The sequence below is a fragment of the Chiloscyllium punctatum genome, chromosome 36 (genome assembly GCF_047496795.1).
Source record: "Chiloscyllium punctatum isolate Juve2018m chromosome 36, sChiPun1.3, whole genome shotgun sequence".
Taxonomy (NCBI): domain Eukaryota; kingdom Metazoa; phylum Chordata; class Chondrichthyes; order Orectolobiformes; family Hemiscylliidae; genus Chiloscyllium; species Chiloscyllium punctatum.
The window spans coordinates 32901541-32924814 of NC_092774.1; the positions used below are offsets into that span (position 1 = coordinate 32901541).

Below are 23274 nucleotides of genomic sequence, written 5' to 3' on the forward strand. Positions count from 1 at the left end.
TGACTCTACCGACTTGTTTCAACTGCAGCTCATAGCTTCTTCACACATCCCAATTAATCTTTCTCATCGTCATGAAACCGGCGTATGGGTACAATTCCTAATCTGCAGGAATGAGAATCTTTTCACTGTCTCGCGTCAGTAAATGTCCCTGAGAACATCAGAGTCAACTCACAGCGCTCTCAGAGAAGGGGATGCTGTAAAAGCCCCACACGCTGCTCATGGGCACATTTCACCTTCCCCAACACACTGCCCCAACCACTGCGGCTCTTGGGAGTGGAAAGGGAACAAACACCAAAACCCAGTCTCAGCTTTGTAAATCTTCAGGAAATAAGAAATAAGTTCATCCCTTCGGATCTTCCATCCTGGGCAGACAGTGTTGATTTTAAATGGCTGTCCAGTCAGTGTCAATTTTTTTTGGCTGAAAATATCTTCCTTATCTCATCCCAGCATTTCTTGCCACAGAAAGTTGTACGGCAGAGTTCATGTATATATTTCCTTGTATGGTATTTTGTAAATTACATTCGTTTTCTGGTTGTTTGTATCGGGTATTTCAGGTTCATTAGCCCCTGTTTAAGTGTGTTGGTAAATTTGTGGGCTACCATGATGCTGAGAGGGTTGAGTTGTCCGGACATCATTTCCCAGATGTCTTTAATGTAAAGTAATGTGGCTCGGGTTTCTGCAGACGTTGTGTCTGCTTGTGTCAGTTTGTTGATGTGAAATCGGCACACTGGGTTTATTGGGTAGGCAAAAGTGAGGACTGCAGATGCTGGAAACCAGAGTTTAGATCAGAATGATGCTGGAAAAGCACGGCAGATCAGACAACTTCCGAGGAGCTGGAAAATCGACGTTTTGGACAAAAGCCCTTCATCGGGAATAGAGGCAGGACGCTTCCAGGGGTGGCGAGATAAATTGGGGGTGGGGTGTGCTGGGCCGAAGGTAGCAAAAAGTACAATAGGTGAATGGGGGTGGGGATGGAGGTGACAGATCGGAGAGGAGGGTGGAGCGGATAGGTGGGGAGGGAGGTTGGCAGGTAGGACAGGTCATGAGGACAGCGCTGAGCTGGAAGGTTGGAATTGATGTAAGGTGGGGGGAGGGGAAATGAGGAATCTGATGAAGTCCACATTGATGGCCTGGGGTTGAATTTACCCCAAGCGGAAGATGAGGTGTTCATCGTCCAGGCATCGTAAGGTGGGGGGAGGGAGCGGCGATGGAGGAGGCCCAGGACCTGCATGTCCTCGGCAGAGTGGGAGGGGGTTTGAAATGTTGGGCCAGAGGGCGATGGGGTTGATTGGTGCGGGTGTCCTGTAGATGTTCCCTCAAGCGCTGTGACTTGACACTGCGAGGAGTCTCCAGTCTCCCCAATGTGGAGGAGACCGCATCAGGAGCAATGGATACAAGAAATGACATTGTTGGATACACAGGTGAAAGCCTTCGACTGACCACGGCCCCCATTCGATTTCCGGGCAGGGAAGAAATTTTCAGTAGAGCTATCAGACTCGGTTCGTATCTCCCTGGTGGTCTAGTGGTTAGGTTTCGGCGCTTTCGCCGCCACGGCCCGGGTTCGATTCCCGGTCAGGGAAACCGATTTCAGGGGGTTTATAGCCTACCCGTTTTTCTTAAATGCTCTGTACAGTTGTTTATTGATATTCGTAGTTGCTGGGTGCTGCATTGTATCGTGGCTCGTTGAATTCGTGTCCTAATTCAGATTTGTTTGTATGTGTAGTGGTGATTGCTTCTGTAGTTAAGTTCTTGGTTCGCGTGCATTGTTTTCCTGTAGACGCTGTTTTGAATTTACCATTGACTGTTCGCTCTAGTGTGACATCTAGAAATGGCGCTTTGTTGTTGTTCTCCTCTTTTGTGAATTTTATGCCAGTAAGGATATTGTTGATGGTGTTATAGGTTACCTCTAATTTGTTTCATTTTTTGATGACAAAAGTGTCATCGCTGCAGGGGACTCAAAGTTTGGGGTGGATTGTTGGAAGGGCTGTTTTTTCGAGTCTCTGCATTATTGCTTCTGCTCGGAATCCTGATGCTGGTGGTTTCATGCGTATTTCGTTGATTTGTTTGTAGGGCTTGTTATTGAATATGAAGTGGATGGTAAGGCACAGTTCCACGAGCTTGACAGTGCTATCTTTGCTGATGAATTTGGTGCTCTTTTGTGTTTGTGTCTTTGGTTCTTCGAGTAGTGTCTTCAGTTTTCTTTGGTCACGTTGATGTTCATGGATGTGAACAGGGCTGTTATGTCAAAAATAATGTCAAAAACATTATTCCATCCTCTTCTATCTCAGTGTCTTTGGTGTTCAGGAATTCTTGGATGGGGTCAATGGAGTGGAGTGAATCTTCGACTCGGTGTTTTAGCCTTCAGTGGAGGCCTTTGACTCGTCTGTATATTGGTGTTCCAAGTGGTGAGATTATGGTCTAAGGGGGGGCTCCTGGCTTGAAGGGGAGGAGAACAACAAGAACGTGGCATTCCTTGATGTCACAGTAGAGCGAACAGTCAATGGGGAACTTCAAACTGGCATCTACAGAAAAAAAACACACACAAACCAAATCCTTAACTGCAGAAGCAATCATCCCAACACCCACAAAGCTGCATCAGGACATTATTTCAACGAGCCACTACACACTGCAGCACAGAGAAACTACGAAGAGCACAAGAGAAATACGTATATAGTGTATTTAAGGAGAACGGGTCCCCAATAAACCCCCTCCGCCGATTTCTCATTGATGCTTTCAAGGTGACTCTCAAAAATTCGGTTTATCCCTCCATTCTTTCCTGTTTGTTTTTTGTGGGTTTTGAAAGCGTTCGCAATCCTCTGATTGAGTATTGGTGTTGGGAAGTTATGTTGTGGCTGTACAGGACATTTTTTAGACCACTTTTGGAATATTGTGTACAATTCTGGTTTCCCTCCTATCAGAAGGATATTGTGAAATTTGAAAGGGTTCTGAAGCACCAATGGGTCCAAAAATAGGAAGAGGCTCTTCTGCTGCCCTGAGTGTGGGAAGGCCTTCAGTGATTCCTCTGCCCTGCTGACGCACCAGTTGGTCCACACCGGGGAAGGCTGTTCTCCGGCCCCAAGTGCGAGATGGCCTTCAGCAGTTCTTCCCACCTGCTGAGACACCAGTGGGTCCATATTGAGGAGAGGCCGTTCTTCTGCCCCGATTGTAGGAAGGGCTTTGCTCTTTCCTCTGACCTGCTGGCCCATTGGTGGGTCCACATGGGGGAGAGGTCGTTCAGTTGCCTAAGTGCAGGAAGTCCTTCATCAATTCCTCAGCCCTGCTGATGCACCAGTCCGTCCACACTGGGGAGATGCCATTCTCCTGTCCGACTGTGGGAAGGGTTTAACCCGCTCCTCCACACTGCTGAAGCACCAGCTGGTCCACACGGGGGGATGGGGGGCGGAGGGGGGGAGTCCTTTCTGCTGCCCTGAATGTGGGAAGTCCTTCAGGAATTCCTCCTCCCTGCTGAAGCACCAGTGTGTCCACACCGGGGAGAGGCCCTTCAGCTGGCCCGAGTGTGGGAAGAGGTTCATGTTTTCCTGCAACTTGCGGAAGCACCAGCGGGGGCAACAGCGCTCCCAGCAATCAGGACCCACCGGTGACGCTGCCTTTAGTCACCCCCAAGGACTGAACCTCCTGCCAGTTCTGACAGTGGGTGCAGTGGGATTGCCTCCCCCACCCTCCACATGAGCTACAACCTCATGGTGGCTCAGGGTTAGCACTGCTGCCTCATGGCACCAGGAACCCAGGAAAGCTTCCACCCTTGGGGGTCTGTGTGCAATTTATGGAGGGTAGAAAAATGGATCTGAGTGGGTTACTCTTCGGAGAATCTGTGCAGATGTGTTGGGCTGAAGGACCTGTTTCCACACTGGAGGAGTTCAACCATCATATGAGCTTTGCTTTCATTGGAAACTGCTGCTCATTGAGCCAGGGACTACACATTGCCAAATGAAATGATCCAGAGAAACGTAAGACCGCAAGAGCATTGGAGCAGAAGTTAGGCCATTCGGCCCATCGAGTCTACTCAGCCATTCATTAGTGACAAAAGTAGTGCAGATGAGATGAGCTACATTGTGGAAACAGGGCATTTGTCCCAACAAGTCCACATCGACCCTCTGAAGAGTAACCCATCCAGAACCATTTCCCTCTGACTAATGTACCTAACTCTATGGGCAATTAAGCATGACCAAGCGACATGACCTGACCGTCTTTGGACTATGGAAGAAAACAGGATCACCCAGAGAAAACCCACGCAGACACTGGGAGAATATGAAAACTCCTCACAGACAGCCACCCAAGGCTGGAATCAAACCTCGGTCCCCGGCACGGTGAGCCTGCAGTGGTAAACACTGAGCCACTACATGTTGCAACCCGAAGTCAGCAAGCAGGAGGCTGGGAGAATGCAGCAAACCAGGCAGCACCAGGATGTGGAGTAGTCAGTGTTTTGGGTACTAACCCTTCTTCCGGACTTAAACGTTGACTTCTCAGTGAGAAACGATTTACGGGAATGTTGCTGGGGGTTGGAGGGTTTGAGCTACAGGGATAGGCTGAATAGGCTGGGGCTGTTATCACTGGACCATCAGAGGCAGAGGAGTGACGTAATAGAGGTTACAAAATCATGAGGGGCATAGACAGGTTAATAGACAAGGTCTTTTCCCTGGGATGGAGGAGTCCGGAACTCGAGGGCACAGGTGTAGGGTGAGAGGCGAAATATATTAAAGGGACAACTTCTTCATGCAGAGGGTGGTGCTTATATGAAATGAGCTGCCAGAGTATATGGGTCAGGTGTTGTCAAATGGGATTAGATTAGTTTAGGATATCAGGTCAGCATGGACAAGTTGGACCGAAGGGTCTGTTTCCATGCTGTATGTGTCTCTGACTACTGGTCCTGATGTAAGTTTAAAATAGACTCCAAGTAACTTTGAATTGTTCAATCTTGTTGAGCTCACCTCCTGAAAAGTTTCAAATGAATCCCTGTTTAAACATGCTGAGTTGGACAAAGTATCCCATCAAGTTCAACACAAACCCAGAGTTGAAGAAGTCAGAAGTCAGAACACCAAGGGGACCAAAACTGATCACAATATTCCAGGTGCAGCCTCATCAACGTCCTGTATACCTACAACATAACTTGCCAACATCTATACTCAATTCCCGAACTGATGAAGGTTAGCGTGCCTAAAGCTTTCTTCACAGCCTTGTGTACCGATGTAATCAGAGATATCGGACCTACTTAAAACTGATCCACAATCCTGCTTCTGGGAGCACAGTGACTAATAGGGAAGGCAAAAGGGAGATTGGCCTTTAAATGTAGTATAAAAGTAGGGAGGTTATAGTGGAGGTTTTGATTGAAAGTGCAGTGAAGATTCAACCAGCTGGCAGTGGTTCTGAATCACATGTAGATCAGACCAGGTTCGGACAGCAGGAAACCTGATAGGTTTTTACAACAAATCGCAATGATTTCATCATTAGACTCTTAATTCCAGATTTATATTGAATTCAGATTCCACCATCTGCCGTGGAAGGTTGTGAATCCAATTCCCCGGAACATTATCTGGGTGAATAGTCTGGTGACAATAAAGTCGGCCATCGCCTCCCCTGAACACATTGGCTTATTCTGTTTAGAGGTAATCAAGGAGCAAGAGGTTTCAGCAGTTGCTAAGTTGTTGATATTACACAAGGGAACATCAACACTCTCAGTAATGGCACACACTGAAGTCAGTGTCCTGTCACAGAGGTAAGGGCTCGGGAACGGTAAGAAATAGGAACAGGAATATGCCATTCAGCCCCTTGAGCCTGCCTCTCCCTTCAGTAGGATTCTGGGTGATCTGGCATTCCCCACATTCACTTTCCTGCACTTTTCCTGCAACTGTTCATCCCCCGACTCTTCACAAATCTATCGATCCTAGTTTTAAAGTGACATGAAGGCTCTCAACAGAGTTACTGGGGTGGGGGGTGGGGACGGAGGCTCAGGTCGAACTTTGGGGCTAAAACAATGGCTTCACACTTCACAACATTTAACTAAGGGAATGTTTATGGTTATCCAATGCTGGAAATTGAGCAGGCATTCAGATGAAATTATTGGTAAATTATGAATGACAGAGGAGTCGAGAGAGAAGTGGTGATCAGGCACAGTTGGATATCATCAGTATAGATGCCAACACCAGCAGCTACGGTTAAACAAATAAGAACGGAAGACGCTAAAAGCAGACTCTCCCAGAGGATAGAGTGATGTTGGAGAGGGTCAGTACTGTCATTAACCCTGATCAAGGCTGTCCACAGTTCGATGAGGGAATGTTTAGCCCTGTCATTGTTACAAAGGATGTCAAATATGACCTTGATAAGAACTGTTTCAGGGGTAGAAACCAGACTCGAGGGCTTTAAACACAGAATTCTGGAAAAGATGGGAATGGCTAATTCAACAATGATACATCCAAACCAACACTTCCATTGGTGCGATAATAATAGAAGTGTTTTGGTTTTTATTTCGAAGATTCTCAGCATCACTGAGTAAGAAGCAACAAAATTAACACAAGAAACACTGCAACTGCTGCAATGTGCCTGCTCCCAATAGGGGGCCATCTGGTGTTCAACTAACTGTCTACAAGGGGCAATATTGGAAAGGAATTACCCAGTTCATAGCTATAAGAGGGGAGACACAGACTGTTTGATACAAACATATAATGGGCGGAGTAGGCCACTCGGCACTTCGAGCCTGCTGCAACATTCAATAAGATCATGGCTGATCTGAATTCAACCTCAACTCTACATTCCAACACATCCCCGACAATCTTTCATCCACTTAGTTATCAAGAACCTATCTACCTCTGCCTTAAAGATTTTGAATCCACTGCCTTTTGAAGAAGACACACAACCCTCAGAAAGAAAAGAAATCATCCTCATTTTTGTCTTCTACATTTAAAATATGACCCTGTACTTTCAGGTATTAAGATAGGGTCACAAGCTACATTCAAATAATACCTGTGGTACAGTTTACTATGTCAAAGTGCTTCACATGAACATAATGAGAATTCAATTAAAAATCACAAGACCGGAGCACAGATTAGGACAGGTGACCAAATACATGGTCAAAGGGACAAGTTTAGGGCAATCTTTTAAACAGGTTCAATTTCCCAAACATCAGAGGACAAAGACGTGAACAGCAAACACAAAATAGCAAAGAATGGGAAACAACAGTAGAGTCATAATGTCACAGGATGAGTAATCCAGGGAACATGAGTTCAAATCCCACCACAGCAAGAGGTAAGATGTGAATAATTCAAATCATAAATGGGGAACACAAAGTTAGTCTCAGTGTGGTATCGATGGCACTGACGTCAATTGTCATAAAAACCCATGTTCACCAACGTACTTTCAGGAGGGAAACTGCCATCATTGCATGGTCTGACTTACATGTGACTCCAGACCCACAACAATGTGGTTGACTCTTAAACTGCCCTCTGAATTGGCACAAGCAAGACACCTTTCACTTAGGGATGGATAACAAACATCAACCTTGTGAAAGTGTCATTACATAAATTTCTGGAGAAACTCAGCCAGTCTGGCAACACCGGTGGAGAGAGATAGCAAGAAACAGAGTCAATATCCTGGCTTGAGTCCAGAACAGTTGTGAAGAAGGGTCACAGCACTTGAAATGCTAACTCTGCTTCTCTCTCCACATGTGCTGCCAGTCCTATTGAGTTTCTCCAGCTTTTGACGCATTTTTGTGTTTCAGATCTCCATCATCTGCAGTTCTTCATTACACTGACTTAGGGAAGCTCAAATCCCATAAAAGGGTAGAGCAGAAGGGCTGGAATTACTCAGCAAGTCTGGAACCAGCTATGGAGATAAAAACAGTTCGTACTTCGGGTCATTGAATGATCTTACATCAGGGACAAACTTTTGGGGAAGCTGCAAGGGTAAAAGGCACTGGTGCAACTTCAACATCTGGGAGAACTCTCCCAGCCATGGGGGTCAGGCTGACTCAGCATTCAGGTCCTGTTCATGACCTGTTAAATTCTCCATTTGTTGTTCTTGTTATAAATCTACATGGTTGACACATTCCTATGTTTTAAAATGAAATTCCAAACACACAAGGATTTTCCATGTAAGCAATCATACATTAGAGGGTTTGGAACGTGAATGTAACTTTTAAACAGAAAGTATTTATTCATGCATGGGGTGTGGGCATCGCTGGCAATGCCAGCATTTATACCCATTCTTAACCACCCTGTGGTTGGTTGGAAAAGTGTATAAAGGTGTCTGAGACTATCTTGATCAGCACAGCAATCTCAAAGATGGGTGTGCTCAGGTAGAAGTACCCTCCACTCCCACAGCCAAGTCTGCATTCACTTCAATTATAGATGCCATCTAAACCTCCCAGGACAAGGACAGCATGGGATGACAATCAGAATAACGCTTCCTCTACTCTTCAATTGCAAGTGAAGCTACCTCAACACTGTCCCCAACAAACACTGCCAAGACAGAGACTACACTGGGTTAGATACAGAGTAAAACTCCATCTACACTTCCCCATTCATACAGTCCCAGGAGAAGGACAGCAAAGGGTTAAATAAACAGTAGAGCTTCTTCCATTCTGACTGACACTTAGTCCGTTCTACACCAATCCTCAAGGAAAATTCAGAACTGAGACGATTATCTGTTACTGAATTCACACATCCTAATGGGAATGACAGCAACAGAAAATCATGTAGTGAAACACAGATAAAACACACACAATGTACAACACAACTGACTGTTATTGGGATCAAAGACATGTAAGTAACAGGAGATATAGTCCCTGCAATGATCCGAATGTGAGCTGAACAACATTCTCATGTGAATACTATTCTCTGGGAATGCAATATCCACCTCACTGCTGTCTGGTTAGTTCCTCTGCTCTCGTTCAGGGCTGAGGTGCGGCTGACCACATTGTGGCGTGTGGGTCAAGACTTTGGACAGTTAAGGTCAACTTGGATTGAGGGCATCCATTGTCAAACCAGTGAGGTGGAGGGTCGCTCATTTACTCAACCTATAATCGGGGACAAGGGGATGTCAGGCTGTGCTTGTGTCAGTTTGAGTTTAGAAGAAACAGATGATCCGATGGAGCTGTATAACATCTGGAGAGGACTTAATGTAAATGTAATGTCAACTCAATTCTAGCCAGAGACTAGTCTCTCATTTAAGGTAGGAGAGTTTTGTTTTTCTCACAAGTGGTCTCGAGTCTTTGAAATTCACTTCTTTAGAGAGCAGCATGTGGTGGTGTCACGGTGGTTAGCACTGCTGCCTCACGGCATCAGTGACCTGGGTTTGATCCCACCCTCGGGCCGACCTTCTGTGTGGAATTTGCACATTCTCCCCTTGTGTCTGCGTTGGCTTCCTGTGGTGCTCTGGCCTCCTCCCACGGTCCAAAGTACGTGCCGTTGAGGGTAGATTTTCCATGGAAGATGCAGGGTTACAGGGATAGGGTAATGACTGGGTCTGGGTGGGACGGTCAGTCAATGTTGACTCGATGGGCTGAATGGCCGACTTGCACGCAATTGGCCTATATCAATTAATAGTATGCACAAACCTTATGGTTACCGACATCAAATTACATGAGTGGTTTTGATTATTTCATCTCTTATTATCGTCTTAAACAAACTACGGCATCTAGAAACTTGCTTCATTACAATATCCAATATCTGCAGACTACTTTTTCTTTTTGTCACGATCATTAACTTGAACTCTGACGTGTGACCTCCTCATTGCTGTCAAAGTTCTTTATTTGTCTCTACATTGTCATGTTTTTACTTTGTCGAATGTCTTCCTGGCATTTGCAGTTAACACCCTATATTCTGCCCTTGTCAACATTTTCCCTTACAATTCTCTACTAAGGATTTCATGAAAAACCTCAGAGTGTGGTGAGACTGCGGAACTCACTACCATAGTGAATAGTTGGGGTGGAAGACACGACAACTAAGGGTAAGCAACCCAATACAAATGAATGTCACTGTCACCAGATTCACAACACAGTGAAATTTAAACATGCAATGTCCCTCAATTTCTCAACTGTTCCGAACCAGACTTGATGAAGAACAGATCTTGCTCATCAACATTATAATTTAAACAAAAACCAACAATTATAAATATGGCAAATTTTCTCGGGCAAAGTTAAAGAAGATAATCTAATTAATACCAATGATTTAAACCCTTTGATCAAGCCCCCCACCATCTCAGAGACAGAGACTTAAGCGGCAAATTAAAAAAGATTTTTTTTTTAAACTTACCAATTCAAGCAAACAGTTTCCAACAATGGATTGCCAAGCCTTTGTGCAATATTTGGACTATGACGGTTTCACAGACACGTAACTGTAAATCTAATTTAAAAGTCACTGCTGAATGTGAATAGACACCCCAGTATTCAGCCGTTTCTTACAGGCTGTGACTCATTCCCAGAAAGAGCCAACAATTCTTTAACTGGACAGTAGAATCTAGAGAGAATAGCTCCTGGTCTCAATGAGCAGCAGTGCCCAATGGAAGCAAAGTTACAGGGGTGGGGGAGCACGACGGCATAAAACAAAAACAAAACGACCGATGTCCCATGAGAAGCACTGTCAGAATGTGCAGGGGTTCAGTGCTCTCAGTGACCCACAGCAGTTTCACCAGCAGAATCAGATTGTTGGGAGCACTGGTGTGCCTGCTGGTGCTTCTGCAAGGTGCACAATGATGAGAACCTCTGCTTCCACTCGGGGCAGGTGAACGGCCTCTCCCCGGTATGGCCCCACCTGTGCCTCAGCAGTTGGGAGGAATTGCTGAAGGCCTTCCCGCACTCTGGGCAGGGGAAGGGCCTCTCCCCCGTATAGACCCGAACGTGGGAGGCCTGGGTAAAGCCCTTCCCACGGTTGAGGCAGGAGTACGGGCTCTCCCCGGTGTGGACCCGCTGTTGCCTCAGCAGGGCAGAGGTATCGTTGAAGGCCTTCCCGTACTTGGAGCAGCTTCTCTCATATGTGGACCCGGCGGTGGGTCAGTAGGACGGAGGAATAGCTGAAGGTCTTCCCGCATTCGGGGCAGGAGAATGGCCTCTCGCCTGTGTGGTCCCGCTGGTGCCTCTGCAGAAAGTAGGAACTGCTGAAGGTCTTCCCGCACTCAGGGCAGGAGAACAGTCTCACCCCGGTGTTACTGCGCCCATGAGTCTCCAGGTCAGATGGGAAACGGAAGCCTTTCCCACAGTTGCCACATTTTCATGGTTTATCCACGGGACGGGATTCCTTGGGTTTCTCCATGACCGAGGCTTCAGCTGTTCACTAACGCGTGTACAGCACCTCCCTGCCGTGAATTCCTCCTCCCAGTCTGTATAACTTTTACTGGCTCCACAATCAGAGTGCTTCAATAGTCGGGTCTCTCATCCAGTCTCACTGATGCTGAAAACGTACTGAAAGAGGAACCAAAAAGCTTGGTTCCTTCTCACAGAATCATAGTCGAAAATTGTTATAGTCCCGATGGATTCAGTGACTGCCAGACATTGACGTGAAATTGAGGACTGCAAATGCTCGAGAGTCAGAGTCAAAGCACAGCAGATCAGACAGCATCTGAGGAGCAGCAGAGTCAATGGTTTAGGCAAAGCTCTTCATCTATTGATATTGAAACTTCCGTCTTCAGATCTTCAAATAATCTGTAAAAAGAGATTACAAAAGTCATCACTGTCAGTCCAGGTTGGAAATTCCAAACAAGCAATTCTACTTTCTGCAGAACATTCTTTTCTTTTTCGACAAAATTGAAAGCACCATTCCACCTCCTCTCACCCCTCTATTCTCACTCCGCTCAAACTAATTCTCCCGACGGAACTGATTCAGGATCTTACAGAGACCGAAAAGTGAAAACATCAAGACAGACACCTCTGAATTTTGGATACCTCCATCTGAGAGTTAGTATCTTTCACGACATCGAGGAGTGAGTAAGTCTGATTTTGGGAAGCAAACAAAAGTGTCATTTCAGGATGAACCTTCAATGCAGCTTCTTGAGAAACAACCAGACATGAAATAGTTAACATCTGGGAAGGTGGAAGTGGGGAGATGGAGGAAATGAGATATCAAGGCATTGTCACCGACACCAGACAGAAACTGAACACACAGGCAGGGCAAACATTACAGGCAAGCCAGAGTCATAGAGATACACAGCACAGAAACAGGTCCTTCAGTCCAACTCATCCGTGCCGACCAGATAGCCGAAATTAATCTCGTCTCATTTACCAGCACTTGGCCATATCCCTCTGAACTCTTCCTATTCATATACCCGTCCAGATGCCTTTTAAATGTTACAATTGTACCTACATCCATCACTTCCTCCGGCAGATCATTCCTTACACTTGCCTCCCTCACCCCAAACATAATTTCGTCCTGTTCTGGACTTTTCCCATCACAGGGAAATGACCTTGTCTATTTATCCTATCCATGCCTCTCATGATTTTATAAACGTCTGTAAGATTACCCCTCAGCCTCTGGTATACCGGGGAAAACAGCTCAAGCAATGCACTGCGTTTACTTTTAGCTTCACACTCACGGAACCTAACTCCCATGTAAAACATTGTTTCCCTCCCACACACTGTCCATGGGAAAACCAAAGAGTGCTGAGACTCTGGAGTTGGGGGAATGCCACGTAGAATTCCTGCAATGTGGAAACACGCCATTAAGCCCAACAAGTCCACATCGACCATCCAATGCGTAACCCATGTGGACACATTCCCCTATCCCATTCCACTACACTTACTGCACACTATGGGCCCATTTAGTATGGCCACTTCTCCCGAAACTGCACATCTTTAGATTTTGGGAGGAAACCAGAGCACCCGGAGGAAACCCAGCAGACACGGCAGGGAGAATGTGCAAACTCCACACAGACAGTCGCCCCAAGGCTGGAATCGAAAGCGGATCCCTGGTGCTGTAAGGCAGCAGTGCGAACCGCTGATCCATCGTGCTGCCCATGTGTGCAGAAAGAGGTGGGAGCGGGGAACTTTGTTAATTGTACTGCACAGTGGATTGTTGAGTAAGGTTAAATCTCACGGCATCCAGGGAGCGCTAACCAACTGGGTACAAAATTTAGAAGCGCGTTGTTGTAGATGCTGGAATCCTTCCTGAAAACAACAAATGCTGGAGATCACAGTGGGTCAGGCAGCGCTGTGCTACTCTATGACTGGATAGTGTGGACGTGGAGATGATGTTTCCACTCGGAGAAGGGTTGAGGATGCCAAGTCATTGAGGGCATTTAAGACAGAGATAGGTTCTTGATTAGTAAGGGGTCAAGGGTTATGAGGAGAGGGCAGCATAATGGGATAGGGAAACATATCAGCCATGATCGACTGGTGGAGCAGACTCGATGGGCCAAATGGCCTCATCCTGCCCCTGTGTATTATGGTCTTAAAACTGGGCAGATGACTTAAAGGGTTATCATAAACTATTTCAGAATCCTGAAGAGGAGTTGTTGGACTCGAAACTTTAACTCTGCTTTCTCTCCACAGATGCTTCCAGTCCTGCTGAATTTTTGCAGTGTTCTCAGTTTTTGTTTCAGATTTCCAGCATCCACAGTTCTTTGTCTAATTTATCAAATTCATTCCTTGCCCTTCCCAAGTGTCTGGAACTTCATCTCCCTGATCTACAAACTGTTCACTTACCCTAGAAATGACCACTTCCTCCTTATCAAAGTAGACCCCTTTGTTGCAAAATGATTGTTCAAATCTGTGACAAAAATTATTGCATTCGTAATTACTTTCACCAAGGACTCTCAATATCTCAGGCCAGAACACAGCTAGATTGTTTCAGACGGTACATTTATGTGATTTGATGCAATTCCCTATTCCTGACTTTACCAGCGTGTTGCTGGGAATGGAGGGTTTGAATTAAGAAGAAGCTGGGACTTTTTTCCAATGGAGCCGAGGAAGTTGACAGGTAAGTTTAGAGATTTTTAAAATCAGGAGGGGTATAGATAAGGTGTTATTTCCAGGAGGCTCAGAATATTTTATTGCTCCAGAAGGTGTAAAAGGGGGTCAAAGCTTCAACAGAAATCGAGCAGAGCTGAGAACAGACAACATTTAAATCTGTGGGAACAGGGAGATCAGAGGACAGAGAAATCAGGACTTGAAATCCGAGCTGACACCAGACTACCATGCTATCAGTGCTTTGATTAGCAGTGCCCACCCTCTACCGTTACTGAGCTTCTCACTCGACTTGAATGCCACGTATTCCCTCGATATTCCAGATCCAACCCTTGTCATTCTGAAGCCATAGCTCTGTATGGAGTCTCAGATCATAATTATTCTCTTCAATGTGTGCAGTCAATTAATTCGCTTTTGTTACAATGCAGCACACATTCATATACTGAGCTTTTAGTTTTATTTTTTGTGATGGTTAGAATCCAGTTTTGCTTTCTAGTACATTTATTCTCCTTGTCCCTTTCTATCATTCTCTGGTGTTTGGTTTCCACATCACTACATTGCTCACTGGCCTTGATTTGGATTGGCGATTATAAATTGCCCAGTGTCCAGGGATGTACAGGTTAGGTGGATTAGCCATGGGAAACGCAGGGTTATGGTTTCAAAGTAATAGAAGGAGTAGGCCATTTGGCCGATCGACCCTGCTCCGCCATTCATTAAAATCATGGTGGATCGATCAATCGTCTCAGCTCCTCCTAATTGCATTATCCCAACTTCCTTTAATTCCCTTACCACGCAAAAAACCCATCCAACAGTGTCTTACTGAAGCTGCCTCTACTGCTTCCTTGAACACAGAATTCCATTAATTTACCATTAACCTCATAGGTCCTGCCCTGAGTTGCCTCATCAAAATGCAACAGCTCATATTTGTCTAAATTAAACTCAATCCACTACTCCTTGGCCCATCGACTCATCTGATCAATTATAATTTATATTAAACTTTCTTTCCTACCTTATTCATTAAAAGCTGAAAATCTCCATCCCACACTCTCACCCTCCATTCTCACTTTGTTGAATCTAATCACGGATGTCCTCACCCTGAAGGGTTTGGTTCATGCTGATTAACAGGTCCACATTCAAGGGGGATCTAACTGAAACGTACAGAACAATGAACGGCCTGGACAGAGTGGACATTGGGAAGGTGTTTTCATTGGGAGGAGAGACTAATACCCATGGGCATAGCCTCAGCATAAAGGGAGAATGGAGATTAGGAGAAATTCCTTTAGCCAGAGAGTGGTGAATCTATGGAATTCATTGTCACAGAAAACTGTGGAGGCCAGGTCACTGAGTATGTTAAACATTGAGATAGAGATGTACAGCACAAAAACAGACTGTTTGGTCCAACTTGTCCATGCCGACCAACTATCCCAACCCAATCTTGTCCCACCTGACAGCACACTGCCCCATATTCCTCCAAACCCTTACTTTTCATACACCTACCCAAATGTCTTTTAAATGTTGCAATCGTACTCGCCTTCACCACTTCCTCTGGCAGATCATTCAATAAACGTACCATCCTCTGCGTGAAAAAGTTGCCCCTTAGATCTCTTTTGTATCTTTCCCCTCTAACACGAAACCCATGCCCTCTCGTTCTGTACTCCCCCACCCAAGGAAAAGACTTTGTCTATTAATCCCATCTATGCCTCTCATGATTTTATACACGTACAGTTACGACGTTTAAAAGACATTTGGATAAGTACATGAATACGAAAGGTTGGAAGGTTTATGGGCCAAACACTGGTAGGTGCGACGAGTTTAGTTTGAGAACATACTCAGCATGGACTAGTTGGATGAAGGGTCTGTTCAGTGCTGTCTGACTCTGTGACTGACTTGTACTGGTCATAAAACCATTTTCGAACCTCCCCCCATAAGCATCCACTTCTGTGTTGTTCAAAACTCAGATGAACTTAGCCTTGAATATGTTCAATGACCCCACTTCTGAACTCAATTCCTCTTCGTAATATATCACTTGCCTTGCTCATTGCCTGATGCATCTGCCCGACAACTGGCATTGACTGGTGTGGAGGTACTCTGAGACCCCTTAGTACAACCATACATCATTCCTGATGAAGGGCTTGTGCCCGAAACGTTCCCTGTCCTTCTCCTCAGATGCTACCTGACCAGTGACACATCTCCGTGCTTTTCCAGTGCCACATTTTTCGACTTTCACCTCTAGTCATCACTTTCTCCACATTTCAATGCGTCACCATTTAATCAATGCACTGCCTGTTTAAAAAAAACAGCAAAGGGTATAATTTCACATTGCGGTACTGCACTTGCCATGTGTTTGTCAATTGAGACACAGACCTGGACCAACTTCGGGAAGAGGCAAAAGACTGAGTTCTGAACAAAAACCGTAGCACACCCAAAACGTCGGCTCTGTTTCCCTTTCCACAGATGCTGCTCGACCCGTTGGCTTTCTGCAGTATTCTCTGTGTTTGTTCGACACAAATGCTGCTTTCCATTAAAGAACTTCAATCCCTGTCCTCTGGTAACTGACCCTAGTCAGTGGCAATAGATTCTTCTGATCATTAACCTGCCCATTCACACCACGTCTTCTCCCATCATTGCCAACAGGCCCTGGAAATCTCCAGTTCACCTTGTTTGCTCCAAAGAGAACATTCCCAAACTTGGGAATGTCTCCACAAAATCGAAATTGCTCATCCCTGGACATGATGCAAATGTTACAATGGGGAAGAGGTCTTAGCAAAATATTGTCAGTTAGCAGGTGCAAAAATGTTCAGGAAGTAAAACACAAATCCCAGTCTCCAGCTTTGTGAATCTTTAGAAACTCTTTGGGAAGTGGAATTAGAGGAGAATGAAGGATGAACTGACGGACTGAGCAGAGACAGTCCAGACACTGTCCCCTTGTTTAAGAGGCTGATTGACTCTGATATTCTCGGGACATGAACTGACCCGAGACATTGAAAGAATTCTCTGTACATCAGGAATTCAAACCCATTCTCGGCTCGGGGCCAATGAGAAAATTTGGGAAGAGGCAAAACACTGAAAGGATCGGAGGGCGATGGCCCCGGTGTAGGACAGCTCGTTCCTCGTGACATGGATGTGCCTGCAGATGGTGGGATCAGGCTGTCCCCATGTCTCCATAATGAATGTCCAAGGCTTTATTATGGAAAAGTAAAACTGATAGAGGAGAATGGTAATTTTGGGCGGGGCGGGTTGAATTATGAATTGATTAGTAGGTTCCTCAAAGACATTGTGCAGGTGGTTGCTGGGGTGGTCTCTGTGGCGCAATTGGTCAGCGCGTTCGGCTGTTAACTGAAAGGTTGGTGGTTCGAAACCACCCAGAGATGCAGTGTTTCTTGTTCTCGCTCCTACCGCTTTCTTGGCTGCGAAAATGCACGTTTTTAATGGTTTCAGGAAAATGTTTCCCAAACGGAAATCTTATCCACTGAGGCAGTAAAAAGGCGTTTCTGAATTGATTTAATTTCTAACGTAAAGGACTGCGGATGCTGAGAATCCGAGACAGAAAGCGAAACTGCTGGAGAAACTCAGCAGGTTTGGATGTACTTGGATGAGGAAAAAAACGAGTTCTGAAATGTTGTCTCTGATTCTCCTTCCAAAGATGCTGCCTGGCCTGCTGAGTTGCTCCTGCAATTTCTGTTTTTGTTTTTAACTGAACGTCCATTTCATCTTTCGGGATGAAACACCCAGACTCGCCATTTGCAGATATTTAACCCTTTGGAAACCTGTGAAGTGATTGAATTCAAACAAACTCTGCAATGATTCACTCTTTCTCAGCTCCACAGGCAGAGAGACCTGGGAAATGAAGCTGTCAGTGTGGTTCTGTATTGATGGGCCGAGTGGTGAATGCGATGGACACGAAATCCATTGCGGTTCCCCCACACAGGTGTGAACCTTGCCGACTACACTTGAGAAACGACATCAAAAGAAAAGGGAGATTGCTCCACGGTTTTTTTTAAAATGCAAATTAGTGGAGGGGTTGAAATATTTCAATCACATTGGGACTGGTCGGGAATCTGTAGCCCACTCCCTGTCAGGGTGGAACAAGCAGATACCCGCAGAGCTGCTTTTGAGGCTCTGAGCCAAGAGTTTGGAAATGAGACTAGAAAAGTGAGGGGCGTGAAGTCGTGATCGAAGTTAAACAGGCACCTGAGGACAAGGGTGTTTCATTTGCCTGTGAGAGATACTGCTTCACAAAGTTGGGACTATGGAAGGGAAGCATTGACGGTGATTATCTTTGACTGTTCCTCTTGTGAATGTTCCCATTGCTGCCCATGTCCGTGTCAACGTCAGACCTCTGCTGCATGGCGCCGGCGCAATGGATGACGCATCTGACTCCACCTACCTGTTTGAAATGCAGCTCACAGCTTCTTCACACACCCCAATTAATCTTTCTCATTGTCCTGAAGCCGAAATACGGTTTGAATTCCCGATCTGCGGGAATGAGAATCCTTTCACTGTCTCGCGTCAGGAAATGTCCCTGAGAACATCAGAGTCCCGTCACAGCGCTGTCAGAGGAGAGGAAGCATAAATAGCCCCACACGCTGCTCACGGGCACATTTCACTTTCCCCCAACTCACCGCCCCAACCACTGTGGCTATTGGGAGTGGAAAGGAAACAAACACCAAAACCCAGTCTCAGCTTTGTAAATCTTCAGGAAATAAGAAAACTGTTCATCCCTTCGGGTCTTCCATCCTGGGCTGACAGCCTTGATTTTAAATGGCTGTCCAGTCAGTGCCGATTCGTTTTGGCTAAAAAAAAATCTTCTTTATCTCATCCCAGCATTTCTTGCCACAGAGAACTGTGTGGCAGAGTTCATGTATATATTTCCTTGTATGGTATTTTGTAAGTAACATTCGTTTTCCGGTTGTTTGTATCGGGTATTTCAGGTTCATTAGCCGCTGTTTAAGTGTGTTGGTAGGTTTATGGGCTACCATGATGCTGAGAGGGTTGATTTGTCTGGACATCATTTCCCAGGTGTCTTTAATGTAAAGTAATGTGGCTAGGGTTTCTGTAGACGTTTTGTCTCCTTGTGTCAGTTTGTTGATGTGAAATCGGCACACTGGGTTTATTGGGTAGGCAAAAGTGAGGACTGTAGATGCTGGAAACCAGAGTTTAGATCAGAGTGGTGCTGGAAAAGCACAGCAGGTCAGACAGCTTCCGAGGAGCAGGAAAGTCGACGTTTCGGGCAAAAGCCCTTCATCAGGAATAGAGGCAGGACGCTTCCAGGGGTGGCGAGATAAATTGGGGGGTGCTGGGCCAAAGGTAGCAAAGAGTACAAGAGGTGAATGGGGGTGGGGACGCAGGTGACAGGTCAGAGAGGAGGGTGGAGCGGATAGGTGTGAAGGGAGATTGACAGGTCCTGAGGACAGCGCTCAGCTGGAAGGTTGGAACTGAGGTAAGGTGGGGGGAGGGGAAATGAGGAAACTGGTGCAGTCCACATTGATGTCCTGGGGTTGAATGTATCCGAGGCAGAAGTTGGGGCGTTCTTCCCCCAGACATCGGGTGGGGAGGGAGGGGCGATGGAGGAGGCCCAGGTCCTGCATGTCCCAGGCAGAGTGGGAGGGGAGGTTGAAATGTTGGGCCACAGGGCGATGGGGTTGATTGGTGCGGGTGTCCTGGAGATGTTCCCTCAAACGCTGTGACTTGACTCTGCGACGGGGCTCCAGTCTCCCCACTGGAGAGGAGACCGCATCGGGAGCAATGGATACAAGAAACAACTTTGGTGGAAGCCTTCGAACTACCGTGACCCGGGTTCGATTTCCGGGCACGGAAGCAATTTTCAGTAGAGCTGTCAAACTTCGATGTCGTCTCGCTGGTGGTCTAGTGGTTAGGATTCGGCGTTTTCGGCGCTTTCACCGCTGCGGCCCGGGTTCGATTCCCGGTCAGGGAAGCTCTTTGCAGTGTGTCATTTTGGCTTCCCATTCTCCTTAAATGCGCTGCAGAGTTACTTATTGGTCTTCGTCGTCACTGGGTGCTGCACTGTGTTGTGGTTCGTTGAAATCGTGTCCTCGTTCAGATTTGTTTGTATGTGTAGGGATGATTACTTCTGTAGCTAAGTACTTGGTTCGCGTGTGTTGCTTTCCTGCAGAGGCTGTTTTGAATTTACCATTGACTGTTCGGTCTACTGTGACATCTAGAAATGGCACTTTGTTGTTGTTCTCCTCTTTTGTGAATTTTATGCCAGGAAGGAGATTGTTGATGGTGTTGTAGGTTTCCTCTAATTTGTTTCATTTTTTGATGACAGAAGTGTTTCATGGGCGTTTCGTTGATTTGTTTGTAGGGCTTGTTACTGAATATAAAGTGGGTGGTAAGGCACAGTTCCACAAGGTTGACAGTGTTATCTTTGCAGGCTGAAGTTGGTTCTGTGTTTTTGTCTTTAGTTCTTCGAGTAGTGTCTTCAGTTTTCTTTGGCCACGTTGATGTTAATGGATGTGAACAGGGCTGTTACGTCAAAGGACAACATTATTCCATCCTCTTCTATCTTCGTGTCTTTGGTGTTCAGGAATTCTTGGATGGAGTAAATGGAGTGGCATGAATCTTCGACTTGGTGTTTTAGTCCTCAGTGGAGGCCTTTGACTAGTCTGTATATTGGTGTTCCAAGTGGTGAGACTATGGCCTGAGGGGGGCTCCTAGTTTGAAAAAGAGGAGAACAACAATAAACTGCCATTCTTAGATGTAACAGTAGAGCGAACACTTAATGGGGAACTTCAAACTAGCATCTACAGAAAAACAACACACACAAACCAAATACTTAACCACAGAAGCAATCATCCCAACACCCACAAACGAAGCTGTATCAGGACATTATTTCAACGAGCCACTGCACACTGCAGCACAGAGAAACTACAAGAGAAATACGTATATAGTGTATTTAAGGAGAACGCGTCCCCAATAAACCCATTCCGCCGATTTCTCAGTGATGCTTCCAAGCTGACTCTCAAAAATTCGGTTTGTCCCTCCATTCTGTCCTGTTTGTTTTTTGTGTGTTTTGAAAGCTTTCCTAATCCTCTGACTGATTATTAGAGTTGGGAAGGTAAAACAATGACTGCAGATGCTGGAAACCAGATTCTGGATTAGTGGTGCTGGAAGAGCACAGCAGTTCAGGCAGCATCCAAGTCGCTTCGAAATCGACGTTTCGGGCAAAAGCCCTTCGTCAGGAATAAAGGCAGTGAGCCTGAAGCATGGAGAGATAAGCTTATCTCTCCATGCTTCAGGCTCACTGCCTTTATTCCTGACGAAGGGCTTTTGCCCGAAACGTCGATTTCGAAGCTGCTTGGATGCTGCCTGAATTGGAGTTGGGAAGTTATGTTGTGGCTGTACAGGACATTGGTGAGACCACTTTTAGAATATTGTGTGCAATTCTGGTGTCCCTCCAATCAGAAGGATATTGTGAAATTTGAAGGGTTCTGAAGCACCAATAGGTCCACAGAGGGGAAGAGGCCCTTCTGCTGCCCTGAGTGTGGGAAGGCCTTCAGTGATTCCTCTGCCCTGCTGACGGACCAGTTGGTCCACACCAGGGAAGGCTGTTCTCCCGCCCCAAGTGCGAGATGGCCTTCAGCAGTTCTTCCCATCTGTTGAGACACCAGTGGGTCCACACTGAGAGGCCGTTCTTCTGCCCCAACTGCAGGAGGGGCATTGCTCTTTCCTCCGACGTACTGGCCCATTGGTGTGTCCAAATGGTAGAGAGGTCGTTCAGTTGCCCTAAGTGCGGGAAGGCCTTCAGCAATTCCTCTGCCCTACTGAAGCACCAATGTGCCCACACCTGGGAGATGCCCTCCAGCTGGACCGAGTGTGGGAACAGGTTCATGTTTTCCTACAACTTGCAGAAGCACCAGCGGGGGCACCAGCGCTTCCAGCAATCAGATCCTACCAGTGATGATGCCTTCAGTCACCTCCCAGGTCTGAACCTCCTGCCAGTTCTGACAGTGGGTGCAGTGGGAGAGTAGGTGGGCTGTTTTAGACTTCTGCTGGACTGCAATTGCCTTCCCGACACCCGACAATCACAGCTCCATGGTGGATCAAGGTTGGCACTGCTGCCTCATGGCACCAGGAACCCAGGAATAATTCCACCCTTGGGAGTCGGTGTGCAAGTTATGGAGGGTAGGAAAATGGATCTGAGTGGGTTAGTCTTCGGAAGATCAGTGCAGATGTGTTCGGCTGAAGGACCTGTTTCCACATTGTGGGGGTTCTATGATTCTATGAGCTTTGCCTTCAGTGGACACTGTTGCTCATTGAGCCCGGGACTGCACATTGCCAATGAAATGATCCAGAGAAACCTAAGACCGCAAGACCATCGGTGAAGAAGTTTGGCCTACTCTGCCATTCGTTAGTAACAAAAGTATTGGCTGAGATTAGCTACAGTGTGGAAACAGGCCATTTGTCCCAACAAGTCCACACCGACCCTCTGAAGTGTAACCCATCCAGACCCATTTCCCTCTGACTAATGTACCTAACTCTATGGGCAATTAAGCATGGCCCATCCACATGACCTGCACATCTTTGGTTTATGGAAGAACACAGGACCACCCAGAGAAAACTCACTAAGACATTGGGAGAATGTGCAAATTCCTCACAGACAGCCACCCAAGGCTGGAATCAAATCTGGGTCCCCGGCACTGTGAGGCTGCAGTGGTAATCACGGAGCCACTACATATTGCAACCCGAAGTTGGCAAGCAGGAGGTTGGGAGAATACAGCAAGCCAGGCAGCACCAGGATGTGGAGTAGTCAGCGTTTTGGGTATTAACCCTTCTTCATGACTGAAAGAGTGACTTATCTATGAGAAAAGATTTACATGAATGTTGCTGGGGGTTGGAGGGTTTGAGCTGCAGGGAGCGGCTGAATAGCGTGGGGTTGTTTTCACTGGAGCATCGGAGGCAGAGAAGTGACCTAATACCGGTTATAAAATCATGAGGGGCATGGACAGTGTAATAGACAATTTCCTTTCCTTGGGTAGGGGAGTCCAGAACTAGAGGGCATAAGTTTAGGGTAAGAGGCGAAACAAATTAAAGGCACAACTTCTTCATGCAGAGGGTGGCATATGTATAAAATGAGCTGCCAGAGTATATGGGTCAGGTGCTGTCAAATGGGAGTAGATTAATATCGGATATCAGGTCAGCATGGACAAGTTGGACCGAAGGTTCTGTTTCCATGCTGTACGTGTCTCTGACTACTGGTCCTGATGTAAGTTTAAAATAGAGTCCAAGTAACTTTGAATAGTTCAATCTTGTTGAGCTCACCTCCTGAAAAGTTTCAGATGAATCCCTCTGAGAGATACTGTTTAAACATGCTGAGTTGGACAAAGTATCCCATCAAGTTCAACACA

At 46.3% G+C, this 23274-nt stretch overlaps 2 non-coding genes across 2 annotated transcripts; both read left to right on the top strand.

Moving 5' to 3' along the window:
* The first annotated feature begins 1508 nt into the window (after window positions 1-1508).
* trnae-uuc (transfer RNA glutamic acid (anticodon UUC)) lies at window positions 1509-1580 on the top strand. The gene has a single exon. It is a non-coding gene; the product is annotated as a tRNA-Glu (tRNA).
* Window positions 1581-17203: 15623 nt separating this feature from the next.
* Window positions 17204-17277, top strand: trnan-guu (transfer RNA asparagine (anticodon GUU)). Its single transcript has one exon. It is a non-coding gene; the product is annotated as a tRNA-Asn (tRNA).
* The last annotated feature ends 5997 nt before the right edge of the window (window positions 17278-23274 follow it).